Here is a 25,042-nt window from a genome sequence, read left to right on the forward strand (position 1 = left end):
GTGTGAAGTAGCAACTTTGAACTGCTGCTCTGCAGATCTCATGTCTGTAAATAAAGACTATTCTTTCCTCACCTAGGGCTCCAAGAACCTTTTTCCTGTTACCTAGCATGTGAAGGGTTTGTGAATGGGCTCGAGGGGTTTGTGAGACCTAGTCCTAGCTCTACAATTGGCATAGTCATAGCAGGATTCTGAGCAGGTGTGGGATCCAAAAGCCCTTGTGAGAAAGAGGGAATGTGCCTACTTTTGAATATGTTGTGCCCTATGGCCACTTTCAGTTGACTAGGATCTGGTTGCTGCTCACTATACTGCAAGGCAGCATAGACCAGGCAGTACAGTGGAAAATCCCTTGGAAGGGGGAGGAAATGTGGCTATCCTTGAGTATGTGATGCCTGGTGGCCACTTTTCGGCTGACCATTGCCTGGCTACTGCTCACTATGCTGCAAACTGATTGAGATTTGGAGAAGAAAGCAGAGTTGCTGGAAGTACAGATAATCATCCTGGAGGATGATGTGCAGTGACTGGCCACTCCTGCTTCTCACACCAGGGAAGATGACAAACCCAGTGCTAATCGAGATTTGCAGCAGAAAGCAGAGTTGTTGGAAGCACGGATAAATGTCCTGGAGTATGATGTACAGGGACTGACCACTCCTGCCTCTCACACCAGGGAAGATGACAAACCCAGTGGTAAGTTGGGGGAGACCGTGTGTCTCCAGGCATGACGTATCCTGCATCAGAAAGTAAAATGTGAGCAGCCTATAGGACCAGGTGGACAACTGGTGGGCAATCCACAGGTGACACAATTCACCACCTATGTCCCATATACACAGGTTGAATTAGTTGACTTGGAGAGACATTCCAGCAGAAACATGGGGAGCCCCTGGCTGCTTGGCTGCTGTGGTTATAGGACCTAGGGGTGAATAGAATGATGTGGTCTGGTGAGGAGATGGAACATTTGGCCTCCATTACCATGCACCCACCCTGAGGCAGTGGCTACAGAATAGCCACAGATATGCACAAGGGGCAGGTAACCACTCCTTGATGGACTGGGTGAATGCAGCTGCCTGAACTTTGTGGGCAAATGCTGGAGAACTGCCCAAGATTGTTAGTAAATGGCAAATGTATGCTGAGTTGTGTCAAATAATTCAGGAACTGGGGATGTGGCAGTCCATGTTTAATGTGAACACCCATGGCCTGGACGATAAAAATTTTACAGGCAGTATGAGAGACATAGTGCTGAAAAATGCCCAATGTCTTTTGGGTCACTGATGGCCATACTAGCCCCATATATTGGTCATCCTATACATGACGTAATGACCATGATAGCCGGCTTGGGTGAAGTAGAGGATAGGAGACAAGCAAAAGGGGTCCAAAAGGTGGCTACGACCAAACCCCCAAGAAATGGTTGGGATTTTATCCCAAAGGGACCAAGAAAGACTAGCCATAAGCAGATGTGGCTTGACTTGCTTGCAGCAGGGGTTGATAGCAAGAAAATTGACTGGCAGCTAAATGAGGTTCTGTTTGCCTTGTGGCAGCAATTGCACCCTGAATAGCATGTCACTAAATGTCCAGAAATAGGTAGCAAGGTATGCTCAGTGGATTTAAAGGATGTTTTGGTTGTTCTTGAGGAGGTAGATGAATTGCTCCCTTTCGATTAGGGAATGGGACAAAGTGCTCTTTTTTTGGGAGCAGGTGAGGACTGGAGGCCTCATGTTGAATTGGCAATACATATGTCAAGGACAAGTGTGCAGCTTGTTTTGGCATTGGTAGACACAGGCACAGAATGTAGCCTGATATATGGCAATCCAGATAAGTTTCCTGGGGCCACAGTTTGTGTAGATAGCTATGGAGGACATACTACTGAGGTCAAAGCTGTGTCATTGCCATTGGGCATAGGATGATTGCCTCCTTGTGTATACACTGTGTGTGTGTGTGTGTGTGTGTGTGTGTGTGTGTGTGTGTGTGTGTGTGTGTGTGTGTGTGTGTGTGTGTGTATATACACATACATACATATATATACCCTTAGTAGCTGAATACATCTTGGTTATGGATGTACTTTATGGTTTGCACCTGCAAACAACAGTTGGAGAGTTTCAGCTGCAAATACAGACAGTAAAGCCTGTGTTATGGGGATATGCTAAACATGACCCACAGGTGTTACCCAAGCCAAGATGTGTAGTTAATATAAAGCAGTACCTCCTACTGGGAGGACATGCAGAGATAAGTGCCACTGTATTAGAGTTAGAGAAAGTTGGCCTTATTCATCCAGCTCATAGCCCATTTAATGCTCTGGTATGGCCAGTGAAAAAGCCTGATGGTACCTGGAGAAGGACTGTAGATTATTGAGAACTAAACAAAGTAGTGTGTCCTTTGCATGCAGTTGTGCCTTCAGTTAACAATTTGATGGATCAGTTGGTGACTCAGCTGGAAACTTATCGTTATGTATTGGACCTTGCAAATGCTTTTTTCTTTATTCTAGTCTCAGCTGATAGCAAAGATCAGTTTGCCTTCACTTGGGATGGGAGGCAGTGGACCTTTCAAGCATTGCCCCAAGGTTATCTGCGTAGCCCAACCATCTGTCATGGTTTAGCGGCTGGGGACTTAGCCAAGTGGACTTGGCCCAGCACAGTTACAATGTTTCACTGCAGTGATGATGTGTGTGTTACTAACCTCTGATTCTCTTGCAGATTTAACCCAGGCAGCTCCAATGCTACTAAGTCATTTGGAACTATGTGGGTGGGCCATGAACACAGCCAAAGTGCAAGGATTTGGAACAATGTGGGTGGGCCATGAACACAGCCAAAGTGCAAGGACCTGGGCTGTCAGTCAAATTCCTGGGAATGGCCTGGTCAGGTAAGATGAGAGTCATTCCAGAAGCTATTACAGGCATACCCTTGACCAAGAACTGTAGTTCAGCTACAGACATATTTGGGACTTCTGGGGTATTGGAGAGCTTTTGTACCCCATATGGCCCAAAAGGCATGACCACTGTATGCATTAACAAAGAAAGCAGCCCTCTGGAATTGGACTGAAGAAGTGGAATAGACTTACCAAGCTGCAACAAGGGCAATACAGCAAGTATAGGATTTACAAGTGGCTGATCCCACTAAGTCTTTTGAATTAGACATACATATAAGCCAAGAGGGGTTAGGATGGGGATTTTGGCAGAGACAAGACTGATTCTGAACACCTGTAGGTTTCTGCTCTCAGTTCTGGAAGGGTGCATGTGTGCCCGTGTTTCTTTTAGCTTGTTGCTATTTATAGTGTGTTCTTCTTTAGAGTGTGTGAAGCAGCAACTTTGAACTGCTGGTCCACAGAGCTCATGACTGGAAATAAAGACTATTCTTTCTTCACCTATGGCTCCAAGGACCTTTTTCCTGTTACCTAGCTGGTAGACCTTCGTATGAAGGTTTTGTGAACAGGCTCGAGGGGTCTCTGAGACCTAGTCCTAGCTCTACAAATGGTACTAGTGTCTTTACAAGAGTTCCAAGAGAGCTTTCTTCCTCTCCCTGCCATGTGAGGACACAGTAAAAAAACTGCCGTCTATGAACCAGGAAGAAGGCTCTCACCAGAGTGAATCTGCTGGCATCTTGAGCATGGAAATTCCAGTCTCCAGAACTGAGAAAGAACAGTTTGTTGTTTAAGCCACCTAGTTATGGTATTTAGCTATTGCAATCTGAGCTATCTCAGACAGTATAGAAAGAAATGCTCATTATTTATTTGTTCATTTGTTTTCTGAATGGTCTTGATAAAGTTAAGAAAGCAGATTAGGAAGCCAGATTAGATAATGAATTACTGGATCTCTGATCTTTCAGCCAAATAGTTAAGCAATAATTGTTTTTCTCTCTTATAGCAAGGATTCTCCACATGCAATACTTCTCATCTCACATTGTATTGCCTAAAATTGTGGAGTTAAGAAGTTGCATTTTTCGTCACAATGCAAATCTCATCAGACATGCATGTTTGCATAAATGATGGAGCCAACCCATTTTGTGCCTCTTTAATAATGCATTCTTAAATTTGGTTTTAAGTTAAGGACAGCATTTACTTATTGATCATGATGCATTATCCACACCCTGGAAAGTACTTAGCAGTTTGCATCTTCTCAGTTAATTCTGAATAATTCAAGAAGTTATATGAGTTCTGTTTATTTTCATTAACTCTTTAATTTTTTTTTATCTGTAACTGACTGATAGTGACATATAATTAGCTACTCCTAATTATGAGCATGGTACTATTGTTTCTCAATTTATAAACGTATCATGGCTTGAAGTTGCAGCAGATATGTATATTTAGTACCTTCTTAACTTTCTCCTACAGTATTTATATTGCACCTTTTACTATATGGTTTATTGCAGAGTTCTTTTGTGGTGGGTATTTTTTTTTCTTTACACAGGCAAACTTTACAAAAATATATTCTAGAGTATAAACTTTATATAAAATATTTTTTTATAATTGATAAAAGATGCATTTCCTTAGACAGACTAAATTTCCCCAATATATTATATTGTTATCATTGTTATTTTTAAGCATGAAATAAAATTTTAAAGTTATTTTGACTAGTCTTTCAAATAAAATGAGTTCCAAAAGGAACAGAACTGGAGGGTATTTACACATAATTTTATGGAAATAGTCAAGAAATGGTATTGTACTTTTAAAAGTAAACACCAAACCCCACGTTACTGCCTTGGAATTAAGTAGGCAAGCAAGACTAACAACCCCAAAGAAAAATAGAGCTGATCTGTTTATATAATCAACAGATTCATGCACAGGATAAAAGAGGGCTAATTCTGGGCCAAATAAATATCTATTTTCTAAAATTAAAAATGCATTTAATTCAATATGGCCAAAATGCACATCATATAATTCATACAATTTGAAGCTAAGCTCTCTCCAGATAATTTTTACTATACTGGAATAAATAAAATGATTTTGATAAACACACTAAAATAAATATTAAAAAGCATACACTAGCATTGTGTTATGGTTTGAAATATATCTATTACAAAGTACATAAAACAACATTGGAAGCAAACTTAAGTTGTTAACTTGTAGCAAAAGAGGACTTTGAATAAGAACTATGTTTTTTTTCAAGCTTTGCCTTTCTTTTTTTGGAACTACTTGCAAATATGAAAACGAAAGTGCCAAATAATGTTGGAAATAAATTTGAATTTTAATTATAATAGTAACAGTGTGCTACCTTTTTTTTACTTTTTTTATTGATTATGTATTTGTGGGGTACAGAATCAAATATCAATACTTTGTACAATATGTGGTGATCAAATCAGGATAATCAAAATTATTCTGATTTTAACAAAAAAAAGTTTACAAAATGTAATCAATCTTTGTGACCCTTAGTTTCTCTCCTACCACCCTCCTCTCCCCCTTTCCATTTCTAATAACCACACTTCTGTGCTTTTTTTTTTTTTAAAGTTTAATGTATTATTTTGATTCTTTTTTCTTTTTCTTTCTTTCTTTTCTTTCTTTTTTCTAGCCCCCATATATGAGTTAGGACATGCAGTATTTTTCTCTGTACTTGGCTTATTTCACTTAACATCATTTTCTCCAAGTTCATCCATGCTGCTGTGAATGGCAGAATTTCATTCTGTTTTTATGGCAAAGTAGTATTCCATTGAGTATGTATACCACATTTCCCTAATCCATTCATCTGTCAATGGACATTTAGTTTGATTCCAATTCTTGGCTATTGTAAATTGAGCTGCAGTAAACATGAGAGTGCAGGTGTTCCTTCAGCATGATGATTTCCATTCCTTTAGGTATTTACCTAGCAATAGTATTGCTGGGTCATAGGGCAGTTATATCTGTAGTTGTTTCAGAAATCTTCATACTGTTTTCCATAGTGGCGACACTAATTTAGTTAATTTACTAATTTACACCAACAGTGTAGGAAGGTTGCCCTTTCTACACATCCTCGTCAGCATTTGTTGTTCTCTGACTTTTTGATAACGGTCTGTCTAACTGGGGTTTGAACATATCTCAGTGTGATTTTGATTAGCATTTTTTTGCCCAGCTTCATTTACATTTATAACTTAATCATAAAATTTGAGAGGTTTTATTTCTAATTTTAATTTTAGAAACTTCCATATGGGTAACTCTTTATATTCACAACATATTACCAAGAACAATGGGAAAAACAACAAGTAATAAAATTTCAGTAACAGCTTACAAATCCTGATGACTTCACATTTGATCCCTACTCATACATGGGCAGCTTTATTAAAACTGAAACATGAAGAGAAAGCTATCTGCCTTCACTCAAAAAGCTTGTAAATAGTTGAATCAAGGTTAGGCTATTGACCACAGATTCCTAGTTCTTTGTAAAAATCACAATTCTTAATTAAATAATAAATGTATTCTAGCTGTAGTGATGTTATAGAGCTGTATTTGACAAATGTAGAAAATGTCTAACTACTTAATTTCTAAGGGTAGATAAAAATTTAGTTTACAAATTATTTTATGAATGATAATTAGGAATATTTCCATCTTCTAAATACTTTGCAGAAAATAAGAGAGGTATTTATTGCATGTATCAAAAGTATGCATACATACGTATACATATTTACATAATTGCGGGAAGATAAAAGATACCTAAGTTATACATGTGCATTGTCATAAAAGCCATAATAATTGTGTTACTAAAATTACCCAAATAAGTCCTAAGCAAAAACAAATCTGATGAAATCTTGTTTTTTTCTATCTAACTGCTCATTCTGATATTAAAAAAAATAAGGAATATTTTTAGGAAGGTCAGAAAGTTATTGAATTGCAGCTATATGTATATACAGATAACTATGAGTAATATGTTCTACCAGCATATGGGAGAAATTGACAATAATGACTATTTTTTTAATGTTTTCCCATAGGAATATATTATTGTTGTTATATTGCTATGCAACCATTTTCCATATAGGTGTGAAATATCACAATATAAAAGTATTGACCTTAGCCAACAACTGTTCAAATTGAATGTTTTAGCACAGTGAGATTCAAAATATGTGGAGTATTTTCAAACTAAATTCAAATCTTTAAAAATATAAAGAATAGTTCGAAGTGGTGTCGACTAAGGTATTATTTCAAGCCAGCTTTACAAAATTATGAGAGCAGTCATTTTGAAGTTCAGCATGGAACTTACTTCCTGTTGAGGGACCTAATTACCAAACATTTTTGCTCACATTGTCTGAAGGTTATGATTAGAACACATTAAAAAAACAGCAGATTCAGATCTAAGTGAATAACAGGGTACATAAGGTGGTGAAAGGTCTCTCATGAAAGCACAAGGCCATAGCCATTAAGTATCTTCTATGAGAGTAAAATCATTTAAAAATCAATGCAAAATCTTTTAGAGAGTCAGTGTTCAGTAAAACACAAATAATACTGCCAGGAAGAATTGGAACTTCTGAATTTTGTATGAAGTAAACTAGAAATTTCATGGAAAATCATACGGAGAAAAAAGTCTAAATTATACAGACTTGTAACAAATACTAGCTGTTCAACATGTTACAATTGATGTTTGCATTGCTGCAAACACTGTTATTTTATTTCTAATGTTAAAATTTCAATTTTATGTTATAATAGTAAAGAACACACTTATTGGTAAGTTTACGAAAACAATGTTACTTCATTTACATATTTTAAATAGAGTGTTAATTTCCTATTGATGTTTAAGTACAGAACACTAATAATGATGAACCATGTATCTAAAGAAGAAATAAATGAACATATGCTTAGAAATTATTGCTTACATGCTGAGTCAGTATTACAGTGAACCATATCTAATATCTAATGACAAGCTAATATTAATAATATCACTCATTAACCTAATGGATATTAAATAGATGCTTATTGTATGTTAAATATTCTCAAGACAAGAAGTATTATGTAACATTGTGCTGTATACAGTAAATATTCTCATAGAGCTTATATAATATGAAAATACACATTTTTATGAAATTAACTAGATGGATATAAACTTGCATAAAAGTTTAGAAAACAATAAAATTAAGTTAGTAATATGAAAAAACAATCATAGAAAAGAAGTAATTTGAAAGCTTTAGAAAAAGATGTGTTTGATAGACATTCCAGCAGGATGCACATTGTGAGACAGGGATTACATTTCGTTTGTCGTTTTGTCTCCAGTACCTAATAGCATCTTGCATATAATATTTTTTAATAAATATCAGTTGAATAAACTGCTAATTCTGTGTAACTTGTGTCAAAATGGGGAGCCTCTGCAGGAAGAGGGTAGTTTATGCCTATAAAAATTGAAACAGAAGTTTTTAAGGATAAACATAGATAATAACAGAATAAGGACAGGAGAGGAGAAATAAAAGTAAACTTATTTTAAATTTAATAATTCTTACAATTTAATAGCTATTAAATTTTGAGTTTAATAGCCAAGTAAACTATTGTAAAGATTTTATACTCCACATGAAGTGATGTAATATCACTTTAAGGTCCATCGTGATAAATTAAGATGTATACTATAAAAGCTAAAGAAAATTAAAATTAAAATAAAGTTACAACTAATAAGTTAACAATAGAATCATAAAACTACTCAATCAAAAAAAGAACAGAAGAAAGAGGGAAAAAACAATATATATAAATCTCCCTCTTTTTTCTGCTCTCTTTATATATATATTTACATATATGTATATAAAGATGGGGCAAACAGAAAACAAATACAAAATGATAGAGTAAAATTTAATCATATCAAAAATCACACTAAATATAAACCACTTAATGTTTCCAATTAAAAGGCAAATTTTCAGATTGGGAAAAAAAAAAAAAGGTAGGCAAATAAACAAACCATAGGCCAAAATAAGTTAAGACCTAACTACTAACTATATGCCGCTTACTAGAAATGTGCCTTAAATATAAAGATACAGGTAGACAGAAGCATTGAAAACTATATATCATGTTAAAACTAATAAAAAGAAAGTTGGAGTGGCTATATTAATATCAAACAAAGCAGATTTCAGAACACTGAATATTACAAGGGATAAAAAGATGAGTTAATAATGTTACGAGCTTAATTCATCAAGAGTAGCTAACCATAAGTATAATTGGTTATGCACCTAATACCAGAGATTCAAAATTCATGAAGCAAAAACTGATAGCACTACAAGAAGAAATAATCAAATCTACAATTACCATCTATAGAATATGTAGGCACAATATCAGTAAGGACATGAAAGACTTGAACCAAATTATCCAACAGCTTGACCTAATTGGCATTTTTATAACATTTCATCTAACAATAACATAATGCACATTATTGCACATGAAAATTTGACATCCTGAGAACAAAGCAAGTCTCAATAAATGTCAAAGGATTTACATCATATAATGTATATTCTCTGGCCAAAGTAGTATTAAATTAGAAATCAATAACAGAAAAATTCTGAGAAAATTCCTAAATATTTAATTTAATAACACACTTCTAAAATATCCAAGACTCAAAAAAGAAATCAAAAGACAAATTAGAAATTATTTTGAACTAAAATAAAAATCAAACAATGTAGCAGTATATGTGGGATTCTGATAAGGCAATACTGAGGGAGCAAATTAGATATAAATTCGTCCTAAATTGATCTATAAACTTAATGTAATTCCACTCAATATTCCTGCAGACTTTTTTTTTTTTTTGAAACTACAAAATTCATGTGGACATGGAAAAGACCTACAATATGCAAAACAACTTTAAAAATGATCAAAGTTGAAGACTAACAGTATCTCATTTCAAGATTCATTATAAAACTTAAGTAATCAAGACTATGTGATATAGGCATACAGTTAGACAAATAGATCAATAGAACAAAGTACAGATTCTAGACGTAGACCCACATTGATAAGGACAGATGATCATCTTGACAAAGATGTGAAGGCAATTCGGTGGAGAAAGGACAGTCTTTCCAGCAAATAGTGCTTGCACAATTGGATATCCATATGTGAACTTTGATACATTCCTCACTATATACAGATACCAGTTTAAGATGTAAAATCTAAAATTCAAAAATCTTCTAGAAGAAACCATAGAGGACAATCCATTTGGCCTTCTCTTATCAATGTCATCAAAAGCAAGATCTATAAAAGAAAATTTGATAATTTGACTTAAATAAAATTAAAAATGCTACTCTTTGAAAGAAAGATTGGAAGAAAATATTTGCAAATTATATATTATATCAGAACTTGTATATAGAATTTACAAGATATTCCCAAAACTCAATAAGAAAATAACTCAAGGAAAAGTTGGGCAAAATATTTGAACAATTTGTGAAAAGATCATATACAAATGGTAAACAAATTCACAAAAAGATGTTCAATATCATTAGTAATTAGTATAATGCATACTAAAACTACAATGGGCTACACTACACACCTATCAGAATGTTTAATATTAAAAAGACTATCTCAAGTGTTGACAAGGATGTAGAGAAACAGCGATTCTCGTACTGTGTGATGGGAATGTAAAATGCTACACCCATTTTGGAAACAGTTGGGCACTTTCTTAAAAATTTAAATGTACAATTATGATATAATACATATGTCACCACACATAGATATTTATCCAAGCAGATAAAAGCATGTTTATACACAAACTTGTACATACATGTTCATAGCAACTTTACTTGCAATAGCCAAAATCTGGAAGCAATCAAAATGTCTACCTATCTACAGGAGAATGGATAAGCAAATTGTGTTATATGTATACAATGTTATACACAGCAATAAAAATGAAAAAAACTATTGATACATGAAACAATGTGACAAAATTTCAAAATAATTATGTTGAGTAAAAGAAGCCAGACCCAAACCTGTGTACATAAACTCCAAATATGCAAAGCAATGAGGAAAGTTTGGGGAATGATGGGAGTTTTTATCTTGAATGTAGTGATGATTTCACATGTGTACACATATTTCAAAACTTATGAAATTTTAAAATTAAAAAATGTGCAGAGAATTCTTTGTTAAATATAACCCAATAAAGTTGTTAAACAAAATCTTATGACTCTCATAAGCTTTGTGAACCAAATTTTAAAAACTGAAAAAAACAAGACATTCAAAAATATAATATTAATGAAGGACATACCACAGTTACTGTTAGACTCCTCCCAACAAGCAAAACAGCAGACCACCAAATACCTTGGCATAAAAGAGGTTGCTTTGACCATGAAATGACTTTCCTTGTATCTACGTTTCTGCTTTCCATGTGAAATCGCTATTTTGGCTTGACCAAAACTGAAGGCCAAAGTAGCACATGAGACAATCTGGGGAAACAAGTCATTCCCAAGAATTATTTAGGAATGACTTTTAAGTTACAGTGCTTTACATAAGGTGCCCCCCCACCAAAAAAAAAACAAACAAAAAAACCCCTCAGGAAACCTGTGTAATGTCCTTTGCAAAATGAGCTTCTTAGTTTCTGATTCTCTGTCACCTATGGGAAAGAAAATCTAGGTATAACAAGTTAAAAGTAAATAATCTGTGGTTGACACTTCTATTTTGGAGGATTAATATTTTGAATAAGTTCATATAAAATTCAATTTCAAACCTAATAACATGCAAAAATAGACCACTTTCTCCAAAGATCCGAAAATATAAAAATATCAGTTGAGATGTAAAAAAAAAATAATAATAAAACACTTCAAAATAAGTGTACCATGCTAAGAAAGCAAAGCAACAAATTCCATCTTAAAACAGAAAAAAAACTTAAAGAAAAAATAATATTAATTGAAAGATGTTTAATGCATTTTTCCCATGATCTTGGATCACAAGCGATTAGTTTTGGTGAAAGACATACTGTACAATGCAATACACAGTACATGACACAGAAGATAGTATTTGCAAGCAAGTCAGTGTTACAAATTATTTTAGAATTTTTAAGGAAAAAATGGAAAAAGTATTAAGATATTTACCAAAAAAGAGAAAGAGAGCGAGAGAGAGACATGGAGAAAATGAGAGAACAGATAGAGAAACAAAATTAAAATAATACAAGGAGAGATTGCTATACGGAATAAACACAAAACTTTATAATGAAAGAACCCAACAAGTAACAGTGATATTAATTGAAATGTCCACACTTAAAAATCATTTTGCTAAAGTTTTTACTTTTCAAATTTTAGAAAAACTTCCAGCATCCAGATTGGAGTGGGGGTCACAGTTTACTATTAAACAGAAAATAAATACATTTTTTAAAATTTAGATTAGAATTACAATGGACAAGATCTGGCATAGACTTGCATATGAAAATGTGAAAATAAGCAAATTCCAAAGGAAAGATTCTAGGACGTCTCTGTTGTTCTTCTGTGATGGACTAGCACCATTCAATGAAGTGGGGATATAGTAGGAGGGGTGAGCTGGTGGGTAGGATCAAGTAAAATGACTTAAAGTGGTCCCACGTTGACTTTGCCTATTAGGGTTCTAGACTGGAATTTTCATGTGTTAAATTATAAATACGTTTTAAGAAATGACAAAATTATCTGAACAGTATGTGTAGAGTAGACAAGTTAATATTTTTTTCAAACATTGACATTTTGATTTATATCTAATCCCTTACCCATATTCATTTTTTCACTGAGTGTTTACTTTATGCCTGACTTTAATTTGAATTCTTTAAAGAGATCATCTCATTTAATCATTATAATGAAACTTAATGATAGGTGCTTTTATCCCCATTTTAAATGAGAAAACTGAGACTTCAATGAGTTAGTCTGTTTAATAATACATTTATAGGGCTTGACCTGAGTTTTAACAGCCTCCTAACTGGTGATTCTGCCATTCATCATTAAAGCTGTCACTTTCCATATTAAAGCCAGAGTGATGTTCCCACTGCCTTCAAGACAAAGTCCAAACTCCATCATTTGGTAAGGGATGCCCTTCAGAATCTGGCCTTATTTCCTACGGTGTTTTATACCTCTGTCTTTTACAGGAACTCCAGTCTCAGATTCTGACAGATTGAGCTGTGTTCTCTTAAGCTACTTTGGCTGCAGCTGTACGTGGCCTGACCTTTCTTTTATTCCAGGCTGAATTCTACTCAGCTTTCGGGACTCTTGCAATGGTCATCTCTTCTTAGGAATGTTCTCTTATTCTCACCAATTTCGACCAGGTGTTACCTCTTGTGTACTCCCATTTTTACTCTATTTGTACATATCATATGTCATTATACTTTTTACCCTATTCCATAGTTTTCTCTTTGTTTTCCTTTTCTCCATTAATAGATCTTAAGATCCTTGAGGTTATGTTCTGCATGTTAGGAAGTTTCGTTTTTTCTTCTTTTTTTTAATCTCCAGTGTCTAGCACATTTCCTGATGTAATAAATAGTATTCGTTGAATAAGCTGATAAATTAATAAATATAAACTTAAGAAAATTTATGTAAATTAATAATTCTAGAAAGGATATTTTAAAAGAAATTGAAAAATTCACTTTTAAGCCAATGGACATTGAAAACATCTATAAAATATTAAAAGCTAAACAAAATGCAATAGTATTCTCACAGATGGAAAAACAAGTAAATTTTATTACTGGAAAGACATAAGGATTAAAATTCTAAATCAATAAAAAGAATAGAAAATTATAAGACACTTTTCACAATTAGGTAAATGAAATACTTACCAAATAATATGTAAAATATTCAATCACATTAGGAATCAAAACATGCAATTTCTACCAAGTTTGCAACTATTCAATAGTTTTATTTGTTATAATGTTGTGCAATGGCAGGAAGAGCTTTCCATGAACTTACAGTGGAACTGTTAGTAAAAATGGCACACAAAGCACACTACTCCAAAATATGGCACCGTGGCATACTGAGTATTTTAAGCTGAAGGAATTTGAGAAAACCACAGAAGTAGAAAGGTCTCTCTGATTTTCTCCTACCCTTCTCCTTGAGCCAGAAATACCTAGAAAGAATGATCTGATCTTCCTCTGAAGCAAGTATAAGACTCCCATGTGAGAGGTGCACACTCTCTACTCTGCAAAAAGGAATGCCATTGTAGTGGATTGAATTGTGTCTCCCCAAAGTTTAATGTGTTGGAGGCTTGGTCCCCACTGTGACAGTGTTAAAAGGGTGGGAAATCCTATTATGGTAGTTGAAAAGTGGGGTTTTGAAGAGGTGATTAGATTCTGAGGACTTTGCTGTAGTGAATGGATTAATAATAACGGTCAGGGGCATGGTTCTGGGGGCTTTAAAAGGAGAGCACTTTACAGCCTCTCTCTCTCTGCTCTGCCATTCCTCCATGTGAGACCCCTACATTACTGTCACCACCAAGGCCTTCACCGTATATGTTCCCTGGACTTTGGACTTCCCAGCCTTTGAAATTGTAAGCAATAAATTTCATTTTCTTGCTAAGTACCCAGTCCCAAGTATTTTGTCGTAAGGCACAGAAATAGACTAATCCAGCCATTATCTCTGAAGACACAGGGTGCCAGAGAATAATTTGAAAGAACTGGCCTTGCTAAGTTTTCCCCAGTCACTGCTTTTAGATCATCCTCTTTTGTCTAATCATACTTTTCCATGGCTGTTTACTCTTCATCAAACCTAAGCATAAAAATATACAGGTTTTCTTGTTTCTTTGGGTCATTTTTAAAAATTAATTTATTTATTTTTGATTATACATATTTATAGGGTACAGAGTTGACTATCAGTATGTGTACAGTACATGATGATCAAAACATGCTAATAATCAAATATTATTAGCATGTTCATCATTGCAAAAAGTAGTTACTCTCTGTGTCCCTTACTCAATTACTCCCTAACCTCCCTCCCCCACTTTCCCACCACTAACGATTATAGGTCTGTTCTCTCCTTCTGAAAGTTCAATGTTTTATTGTTGTCTTTCTTTCTTCCTTCCTTCCTTCCTTAGCTCCTATTTATGAGTGAGGACCTATGGTATTTCTCTTTCTGTGTTTCTGAAAGCTCCTGTGTCATATAAAACTCATAATAAATAAATTTGTATGCTTTTCTCTTGTTAATCTGCTTTTGGCAGTTTTATTTTCAGACCCAGACAGGGACCCTAAGAGGTTTGAGAAAAACTTTCCCCTATAGTATAAATAGTATGATTATACACGCAAAGCATTAAAATTCCAACAATCTTGAGCCAGTAGTTCTATCTTAGTAATTAATTGTTTTAGTAAAGGCAAAATGCATAATAAGATATATGAACAAAGATTATCATTACTGGGCTATTTGTGATAAGAAAATTTTTTAAAAATTTACATAATCAATAATAGCAGTAATTGATATACATCCATGTGATGAAATACTATAATAATATAATTAATATTATATCAATGTTATGTGATACATGAAAAAATCTAATGATTTAAAAAATCTTAGTGTGTAAAAATTGCATGTTATATAAATTAAACTTAAAATAAATATGCATATAACAAAGAATATTATAGTTATATCTACAGAATAATAAGAACAATTGTGAATCTTAATTTTTATTTATTTTTTATATTTTTCTTTATTAGGCATATTTAATGATCAGAAAAATTAGTAGGCACAATACCTGATTAATTAAAGTAGAATATAATATGGAAAGTGGCAAAAGTTAAATAGCATGAGCTATAAAATATAATCACAATTTAAACACTAATTCATCAAACAACTTATGTGTTTCTCACTCAGAGAAGTATCACAAATATGAAATCAAACTATTTATAGCCCACGGTCTCTAGGTTTTTAGTGTAGAGTTGATTATACATGTATATATGAAGAGGGTTGATGAATCCATTGAAATCGTCAAGCAACTTTCTCATTCTTTCCAAATGGGCTATTAGAGCCACATCCAAATAATGCCTATGGCTCTATCATCTAAATAGAAAAATATCATGACTATAACATCTAAATAAACATACATACACTAACATGGATATGAAAAACATAGTGATCAAATAAACAATCCACACAGGGCAGTTATAACAGCAAGTAACCACCAGAAAATGACAAATATACTCTGCCAATTAGGAAGAAAATGTTATTCTAGGTTAAGTAGGGTGATCCTATCATTTGCTCCCAACATGAGAGTTCTGCATAGAATACTGTATTATTCTGACAACTGATTAGCATTTTGATGCACTCAAATTTGTTCACATGGAAATGAAATATTAAGGCAGACAACAATTCAAAGTAATAGATGGAACTATAGCATTAAAATGTTTTTTTCTATATTTTTAGATAATTTGTTGCCAAAGAATGCACTTAAGATCACTTCTACTTTCTCTTAGTAACCACAAAGATAAGGATATAACAAGAAATAGGTTTACATATTGGAATAAAAGTGTTCCTCCTTCCAATTCAGTCTCTTAAAAAAGAGCACAAAAGTCAGGAAGTATCTTTTTGTTTAGTAAATGACCATAAAATATTATGTCTCAAAATTATTGGAGAGTGTTGAGATTCAATTTTCTCTTATATAGTGGAGACTAGAAAATGAAAATATCGTTAAATATATTTTATCATTCAAAGAGAAGTTATCTTGAAATTTGTAAATTAGACATCTCCAAAACTTTTCCAATTTGAAATAGTTCATACTCTATTAATTGCTGTTAGAATGTTATTTTAAATCTACACTATATAAAACAAGTGATCATTCTCGATTAAGCTCAAATTGCAATTCTTTTTTACATACCTTACTGAAATAAAAATGTTACATTAAGTTAATGAAGATTAATGTTCTTTACAAAATGCAAACATTAAAAATAAATTATAAGTAGTGAAATGTGTTAAAACCTTGCTTGGTCCTAATTGTGATAAGGGGATATAGCTTATGTTTGGGATATGCATTTGCTCTTTCGGTTCACAGTCTATTTAGTAAATGACATCTTCCAGCACGGGAAATGTTACCTCAGTGACTCATAAGTGCTAATGTACAGTCCAGAATTGCCACCCCTCACTCCTAATGCTATTTCACTCGTATAGTATCATGCTTAGAGTTACATTGTTCATTCACTTTTCAGGTTATAAAAGTAGGTAAATACCGAGTACCATCACACTTTGTTTTAGTATAGGCACAAAAGAGCTCAATTTCTCCTTTATCATGCAAAAGGATATTTTGGGGGATCTCATGGGAGGCACATTATGAAAAATTTGTAGGCAAAGTAATGCAGAAGGAGAGGGTCTGGGGAGGCCCGATAGCCCACCTCAACCCACTCGGTCCTCTTACTGGTTCTTGACTTGGCCACAGGAAAGAATTCAAGAGCAGAGTCACAGTAGAAGATGAAAACAGATTTAATGTAACAGATAAGAGATACGATTTCACAGAGAAAGTGCAGCCTAGCTCCAGAGACTGAGCAGGGCCCACACCAAGTTTAATACAAAAGTAAGAAATACACACTTAAAGTTTAGTACAGAGTGCAGGCTGGCTCAAGAGAGTGAGTAGTCACTTGCTGAAAGTATGTTTAACACAAAAAGAAAGGATACACACCTCAGCCAGCAAAGTGCAGGTTTGCCCCGGGAAAGTGAGCAACAATTTCCTCTTCTGCCAGGATTTCACATTTATAGTTTTGCTGTCGAATACATATTCATGATGTCTAATAAATATTCAATTAAGGGGTGGTAACATAGTTTTGTAACATAGTCTTGCACATGCTCAGTTGGTCTCCTGTTAGGACATGTTCATTGGTCAAATTCTATCACATGCACTGAACAAAATGAAGAATATTCTGTGCTCTTTAACACCCCTTGCTCAGTCACTGGATTCATTTAAGGCTGTATAAATTTCTTTTACTGAGCATGCTCAGCTACTGGATTTGCACAAATCTGCCCCTTATAGTCTCAATCTTCCCCTGTTGGTACTGAAAGTAGGTGTGATAAGCAACAGTGACTCTCCTCTAGTGGAGGTCCTGGAGGAGGGGCCTGAGAGTTTGGGGACAGCCTTGAAACCCAAAGGTGTGTCCTCAAATTCAAACCCAGGGAAACTAGGAACTTCCTATCTCAAAAAGAATTTTGAATCTATTATATCATGCAACAAACATTTTTTATTCAAATACATATTTCAAAAATTAATTGTAATGTATTTGGTTAATATTATTGGCTTCCCTTTTCTTTTGACCTTCTTAATTTGATCCATTGACATTTGATCATTTTAAAAAATATCTCATATTGTCTAAAATATAGCAGATAGATGTCATCCCAATATTTCCTGAGTCTGTGGCTATCTACACTTTGAAAAAGAAACCACAAAAGATAATGCAATCTATTCTGTTTTGAAAAATGTATATTTTATGAGCTTGTAAGATATTCTGTTGGCACAAGGAAAGTGAATAATGCTTATTAAGACCAATGACATAAGAGCTCACATGGAACTTGGAGTTGCTGCTGTCTGATGGAAATGTGGTTGAAAATAAGCAAGCCCAATTTGCTGTGTAATGACCTCTGAAACAACCACCTAACACATACATTTATAGCAAAATTATTTATATCAAAATTATTTTTACTTATTAAAAGTATGCTTTATTTCCCTCTGTTGAGTTTTAGAATTTAATTAGTTTAGCATACCCCTTCTTCCAAAAGAGAATATTAGTGTTTTCAAATAATCAGAACTTTGAATTTATCCCCAGCATAAACATAGATTAATAAAAAAAAACTTTATTTAATAATTGTCAGGAAAATACATCCTTACAAAATAATTTACAGCAAAAAAGTGCTCACTTTAAAAGATTATTTTAATAATTAGTTATGAATGTCTTGCATAATTCCTAAAGAATTGATGGACATTAAAGTGCTCAAAATTCACCCTATAATAAAGTGTTACATGCTCATTGTTTTAAAAATTCACAATTGTAAAACAACAGTTTGAAATATGACCTAGGTAAAATTTATACTCTTTTTCTGAAATACCAGTCGTGGTTTTGCATATTTAATTAGTGATTGCCATATTTTGTGGCTTTACTTTCCATATATGATTTTTGGCAGCTTAGCAATATTGTTGATACTCCAAAAAGAAAAATGTGGTATATGGGAAAACCACAAATTTATTTATTATTCAAGATTTGAAGTAGGCTACTTAAAATACTATTAAGCTAGATTAAAAATATTGATTTTGAAGGCCTGCAAGTAACTACACCATATGTAAACATCATTCACGTTCACCTGGTTTAATTATGAGTGATTATCTAGGCATACATACTTATAAGGTCAATAATTTTTGGTTCAATCTTAAATACTTTTCCAGTCATTTATAAGATATTGCAATACACAGTCATTAATAAGATATTACATAGAGGTTAGATTATTAAAATATTCGATATCATGGTAAACTACAGCTAATGTAATAAAAAATAGTTCAAGAAATAACACTGCATTTTATATATTTATTTTCTCTAGGGCCATTGCTTTTTAAATCAGGGATCTAGCAATCAAATAAAGGTCTTTGTAACATCATTTCACAAATTGTATTTCAGAATGTTGTGTGGGTTTATTTTTTAATTTATTTGTATCTTTTGACCTTTCTAGAATGCATATAATATAACGCTATTAAAATTTACCATGTCAGGGCCGGCCCCGTGGCGCACTAAGCTACTACTTTAACATATTAATATGCATCTGGCTAATTATGTAAATCAATCACAGTTATATGTCTTACCTGCTCTACTTTGCATACTTTGCATGCCTACTAATAAATTATTTTTACAAGTTATTTGATTATTTGATTTCATAAATATTATTTGACCCCTATCTACCCACCAAAGGCAAAACAACTTAGGGCTAATTTTGGGAAAGACAGATATTTAAACAAGACAAAACAAAAAAACAAGTATATGCTGGTTCTATAGGTACAAGTTTTATCTAATTAAGACAAAATATCATTTAGATACATATACTTGTTTTATTTAAATGAACAAAGTTTAAAAATATGTTTAACTAGTATTATATTTTTCTTATGAATCAACCTATTAATTTCAAACTGATATTTTTCACACAATATCATTAAAATACACATGTGCCCAACCAAATTAACTCAGTTTGGTCTCAAAAATGATATTTTTTTTCTTTTCTTGAATTTTCACAAATATTTATACTTTCCATTTAAAAATGTATAAACTTTTTATCATTGGTTCTCTGGCATCTAAACAATGTACTTTACTAATTTGTAGCTATCAGCACTGTAGGACAGCAAAAATACAGTATACATATGATTCAGAGAATATGTCAGGTGGTAATATATTAATTTTTAAGCAACTAGTTACTTAGAATGCAAGACCTTTTACAATTATGTAAGAAATTTCTAACTTGCTTTGATGACTTGTAAAATTTGAGCTGTATGCTGACATTGAGGGAATCACCGATCTTGTAAAAAGGAGAAATTTGTTTTTTTATTCAAGCATACTGGATGAACAACAATTAAAAAGTTATATTTGTTTACTGAAAAGGATGGGAGTTAACAATTATTTTCCTATGTGCTTTCATGCAGAGCCTTAGAGAATTGTGTGCACTAATATTTTATATGTGCATTTAATGTCTAATTAAATACATAGTAGGATGCTCTGCACATGCAAAAGGACTATTTATAGACACAAAACCCATATTGAGAGTTTAAAAATAAATAGCCAGGGTCCATATCAAGGCCTCCTTGAACTTCTTAAGACACACCCCTATGAGTAATAATAGATCAGAGATTAATAATGGGCATGGTGAATACTTTATATAATAACTAGAAATCTTGTAGCTTCCAGACATTTTTATATTACTTATAAAACCACAGGAAGTTCTAACACAAGAAATTATTCATGTAGAAAACAATAATAGATTATTTACATAGGAAATACTCATATAATAGTAAATGATATAAAATTAGACAGAAAAATGTTAGAGTAAATTAAAATCATGGAATTTTAAAAAGCAGAAAATAATTGAGTTTCATTTTATGAGCTGAAAAGTGAATTTGTATGTTTCAAATCATGAGTTCAAATCCTGATTTCTCTTTTAACCACTTGTTTGACTTACAGCAAGTTTTGTAACCATACTGAACATTTACTACCTGCTGAGTGAAATAATAATGCCTTACTGGTTTGTCAATAGGATTAAATGATATGTCTATTTCTCATTTAATATGTTCCAGGAAAACTTAAATGTGCAGTGACAAAAATGTTACTAGAATTCAGATTTCTTTACACATACTCCAGATGAGTAGATGCTGACCAATACAATGCTGTTCCAAGCCAACACAATAAGAGCAGGTTTATGCTGAATGAATTTTAAATACAACTGAATTATTCACTTAATAGAAATAAAGGTAATTTGTCATGGCAAGAAAAGAGAACAATTTTATGCCACCCCATAATGCAATATTAATTGCAAACCTAAATGTAGAACTAGTTGAATGCAAAATCATCCATATAAGAAAATTTGAAGAGATTACTTAATGTATTAATTTATATTTAGTGAACCAAAAAACCTACTATTAAGATAATTTTAATTTTTAAAACACCAGTACTCATGTTTGTACAACAACATTTCTTGGTATGGTTGATGTACCAGATTTATAAACAAGTTTTTCCCAATGATGACCTTAAATTTTTTGTGCTATAAATTAACCTTTTCTAGCACTCAGTGTAAGATAGAACACAGCTGATTGCCGTCTTCTTCCTGATATCGATTTCTTCATGTGATGACTTTGATTCATTTCCTTTGTTGGAGCCTATTCCAGGAAAGTTTCTCCACCACAGACTGGAAGCAGAAGAGTACTTCCCTGATTAATACTAATTTATAGAATCCACAATAGGCCATCTGCTCTAAACCTTCTCAATGTTCCCATCAGATACTTGGCACAAACAGTAAATAATACATAAATATTATTGTACACAAAGTTAAGATTATTCTCAGCAAGTCTTTTTCTGAGACCACCCTAACATACAAAGGCACATTTGATTAAGTTACTTATATGCTATTCCATAAAGCATGATCAAGCAAAGAGTTACACCATGACAACAAAAAATCTGAAAAACAATGTCATGAAATATCTGATTTTTACTGAAGTAACTTCCCAATTAACTTCTCAAAATAATTTTTATGAAAATTATACCACATTAACTTATCTAAAAGAAATATGTTTTAAAGGGTTAATAACTACAATCCAAAAAAACTTTGGAGGGCATTAGACAAAATAATAAATTTGAAATCAAAAGTCAATATTAAACATTTTTTTCTGACAGCAGGTTAATAAATTTTACTAAATTCTTATTAAAACATTTCTAGTTAGTGAAAATAAGACACTATTTATTGGTCTCTTTATTTAACCACAAAAAGGATTGTATGCCATCTGCCATCTACAGTTTTAGATGATGGGGACACCAAGTTAAATAATTTATGATAAATACATCATATTAGCCAAGTGTTTTAATCCCTAAGATAAATGTAAGGGCAGGCAAACAGAAAAGATCAACATTTAACTTGGCCTTGGGATACTGTCATATTTAGTTGAGTCTACTGATCAGAGACATTTGATTTAAGTACTTGTTATAAGAGTATCAATGACGGCTGGCTAGTTAGCTCAGTTGGTTAGAGTTTGATTCTGATAACACCAAAGTCCAAGGTCAAAGTTTCAGATCCCCATACAGGCCAACCACCAAAAAAAAAATAAAAAATTCCGATGAACCAAATAGGCAAAAAGTTGGTGGCGTGGGGAGTGGAGGAAAATTTTTGGAGGAAAGGAGAAAGGTCAAAGGCATAAAGGTGTAAAAATACAGAGAACTTAAAGTACAATAATAAGTCTAGAATACAGAAAAACAATGGAGATGGGATTGAAGATTGGGGAAGCAGGCAGAAACAAGATATTGAAGGGCTTCATATGATGTATTAAAGCATTTAAAATTTGTCCAGAGGTAATGAAAAATTTAAGAAGGAAGAAGCTAATTATTTGTCAGGAAACCTGAATTCAGTTTTGGACAAGTATACAGTAGATCTATGTGGAGCTGCTTAGTAAACTGAGCCTTCACCAATGTGTCAGTGGCAATTGAAGATGATGTTGGATAAAGTTACTCAAGGAAAGATTCTAGAGTGAGAAAAAAAGAAAACAAATATGTAACCCTGAAGAACTATAATACTTAAGTACACGGAGAATGAGAAGACTGCAAATATAAATGAGAAGAGACATTCAATATCAAACTAAAAAGCTTCTGCACAGCAAAGGAAACAATCAACAGAGTGAAATGACAACGTACAGAGTGGGAGAAAATTTTTGCTAATTATGCATCTAACAAGGGATTAATATCCAGAATAATAAAAGAACTTAAGCAATTACACAGGAAAAAAAATAACCCAATTAAAATATGGGCATAGGAACTGAATAGACATTTTTCAAAGGAAGATATACAAATGGGCAACAGGTACATGAAAAAATGCTCAACATAACTAGTCGACAGGGAAATGCAAATTACAACCATATTGAGATACCACCTCACCCCACTTAGACTGGCTATAATCAAAAGACGGTGAGTAACAAATGCTGGTGAGGGTGTTGAGAGAAGGGAACACTCCTGCACTGTTGGTGGGACTGTAAATTAGTACAACCACTATGGAAAACAGTATGGAGGTTTCTCCAACAACTACAGATAGGTCTTCCATATGATCCAGCAATCCCACTTCTGGGTATGTACCCAAAGGAATGGAAATCATCATGTTGAAGGGATACGTGCACTCCCATGTTCATTGCAGTTCTGTTTACAATAGCCAAGACATGGAACCAACCTAAATGTCCATTGATAGATGACTGGATAAGGAAACTGTGGTATATATACACCATGGAATATTACTCTGTCAGAAAAAGAATGAAATTATCCCATTTGCAACAACATGAATGAGACTGGAGAAACTTATATTGAGTGAAATAAGCAAAGCACAGAGGGATAAATACCACATGTACTCACTCGTAAGTGGGAGCTAAGAGAGAAAGAAGGAAGGAAAGAAAGACCAGAGTGGTGCATTGGACTTGCCCAGAGCAATGTGGAGTTGGGGGGAAGAGGGAGGGTGGGAGGTTGGGGATAATTGGATGGGGGACACAGGGTACAAATGAAATGTGTGGTAATGGGTATACAGCCAGTATGAATCTGGCCTTCACATCTTGGGCATGAGGGGTGACAATCAGCTTTGTATCTGTGAATATTCATAACCAATAAAAAAAAAAAAGAAAAACAAAACAAAGAAAACAGTAAAAATAGTACAAGGAAAACCAAGAGTCTATGGTTTTATAACAGCTAATACTGAAAAAGAGGTTAATAAAGTATGTAAAATGCTGAAGATAAAGAATATAAGTTAAATAAAAACTCAAAAAACTGTCACTTTTAGGAAAAAGATGCCAAAGTAGAATATTGAGTTAAAAATATAAGACAATAATTATATAATTATATATATACATATGTACATATATATGGTACTGCTATGGACTAAAAGTTTATGTCCCCCCAAAATTTGTATGTTGAAGCCTAAATGCCCAATGTGATAGTGTTTAGAGGTGGGTCCTTGGAAAGTGATTAGGTCAGGCGTGAAACCCTCTGAGTGAGGTTAGTGTTCTTATAAGAGACACAAAAGAGATAATTTCTCTGTCTCCCTCATGTAAGTATACAATCCGTAGACAATCATCTGCAAACCAAGAAGAGTGCCCTCAGAAACCATACCTGCCAACACCTTGATCTTGGACTTCCCAGCCTACAAAATCTGTGAGAAAAACATTTCTGTTGTTTAAGTCACCCGATCTGTGGTATCCTGTTATAGTACCAGAACAGACTAAAACAGGTACAATTCCAATTTTATAAAAAGTATTGTTTTATATGTAAACAATAGACTGGTAAGAAATATCACCAATACCATCTCTATGTAGGTTATTTTAAATTCTTTAATTTTATAAATTTCAAAAAAACATCTTAAAAATAAAAAGAGAAAACTTTCATTGAATGTTCTACTTAAAGCAACATGCTAAATTGGAAAGAGCATTTAGTTTACAGTTAGACTTGCCAGAGCTCCAATACCAACTCCTCTACTTACTGATTTTGTAGCCTTAAAAGCCAATTGAAAAAGTATAGCTACTT

This window comes from Cynocephalus volans, chromosome 1, assembly GCF_027409185.1.
Source record: "Cynocephalus volans isolate mCynVol1 chromosome 1, mCynVol1.pri, whole genome shotgun sequence".
In the NCBI taxonomy this organism is placed as follows: Eukaryota; Metazoa; Chordata; class Mammalia; order Dermoptera; family Cynocephalidae; genus Cynocephalus; species Cynocephalus volans.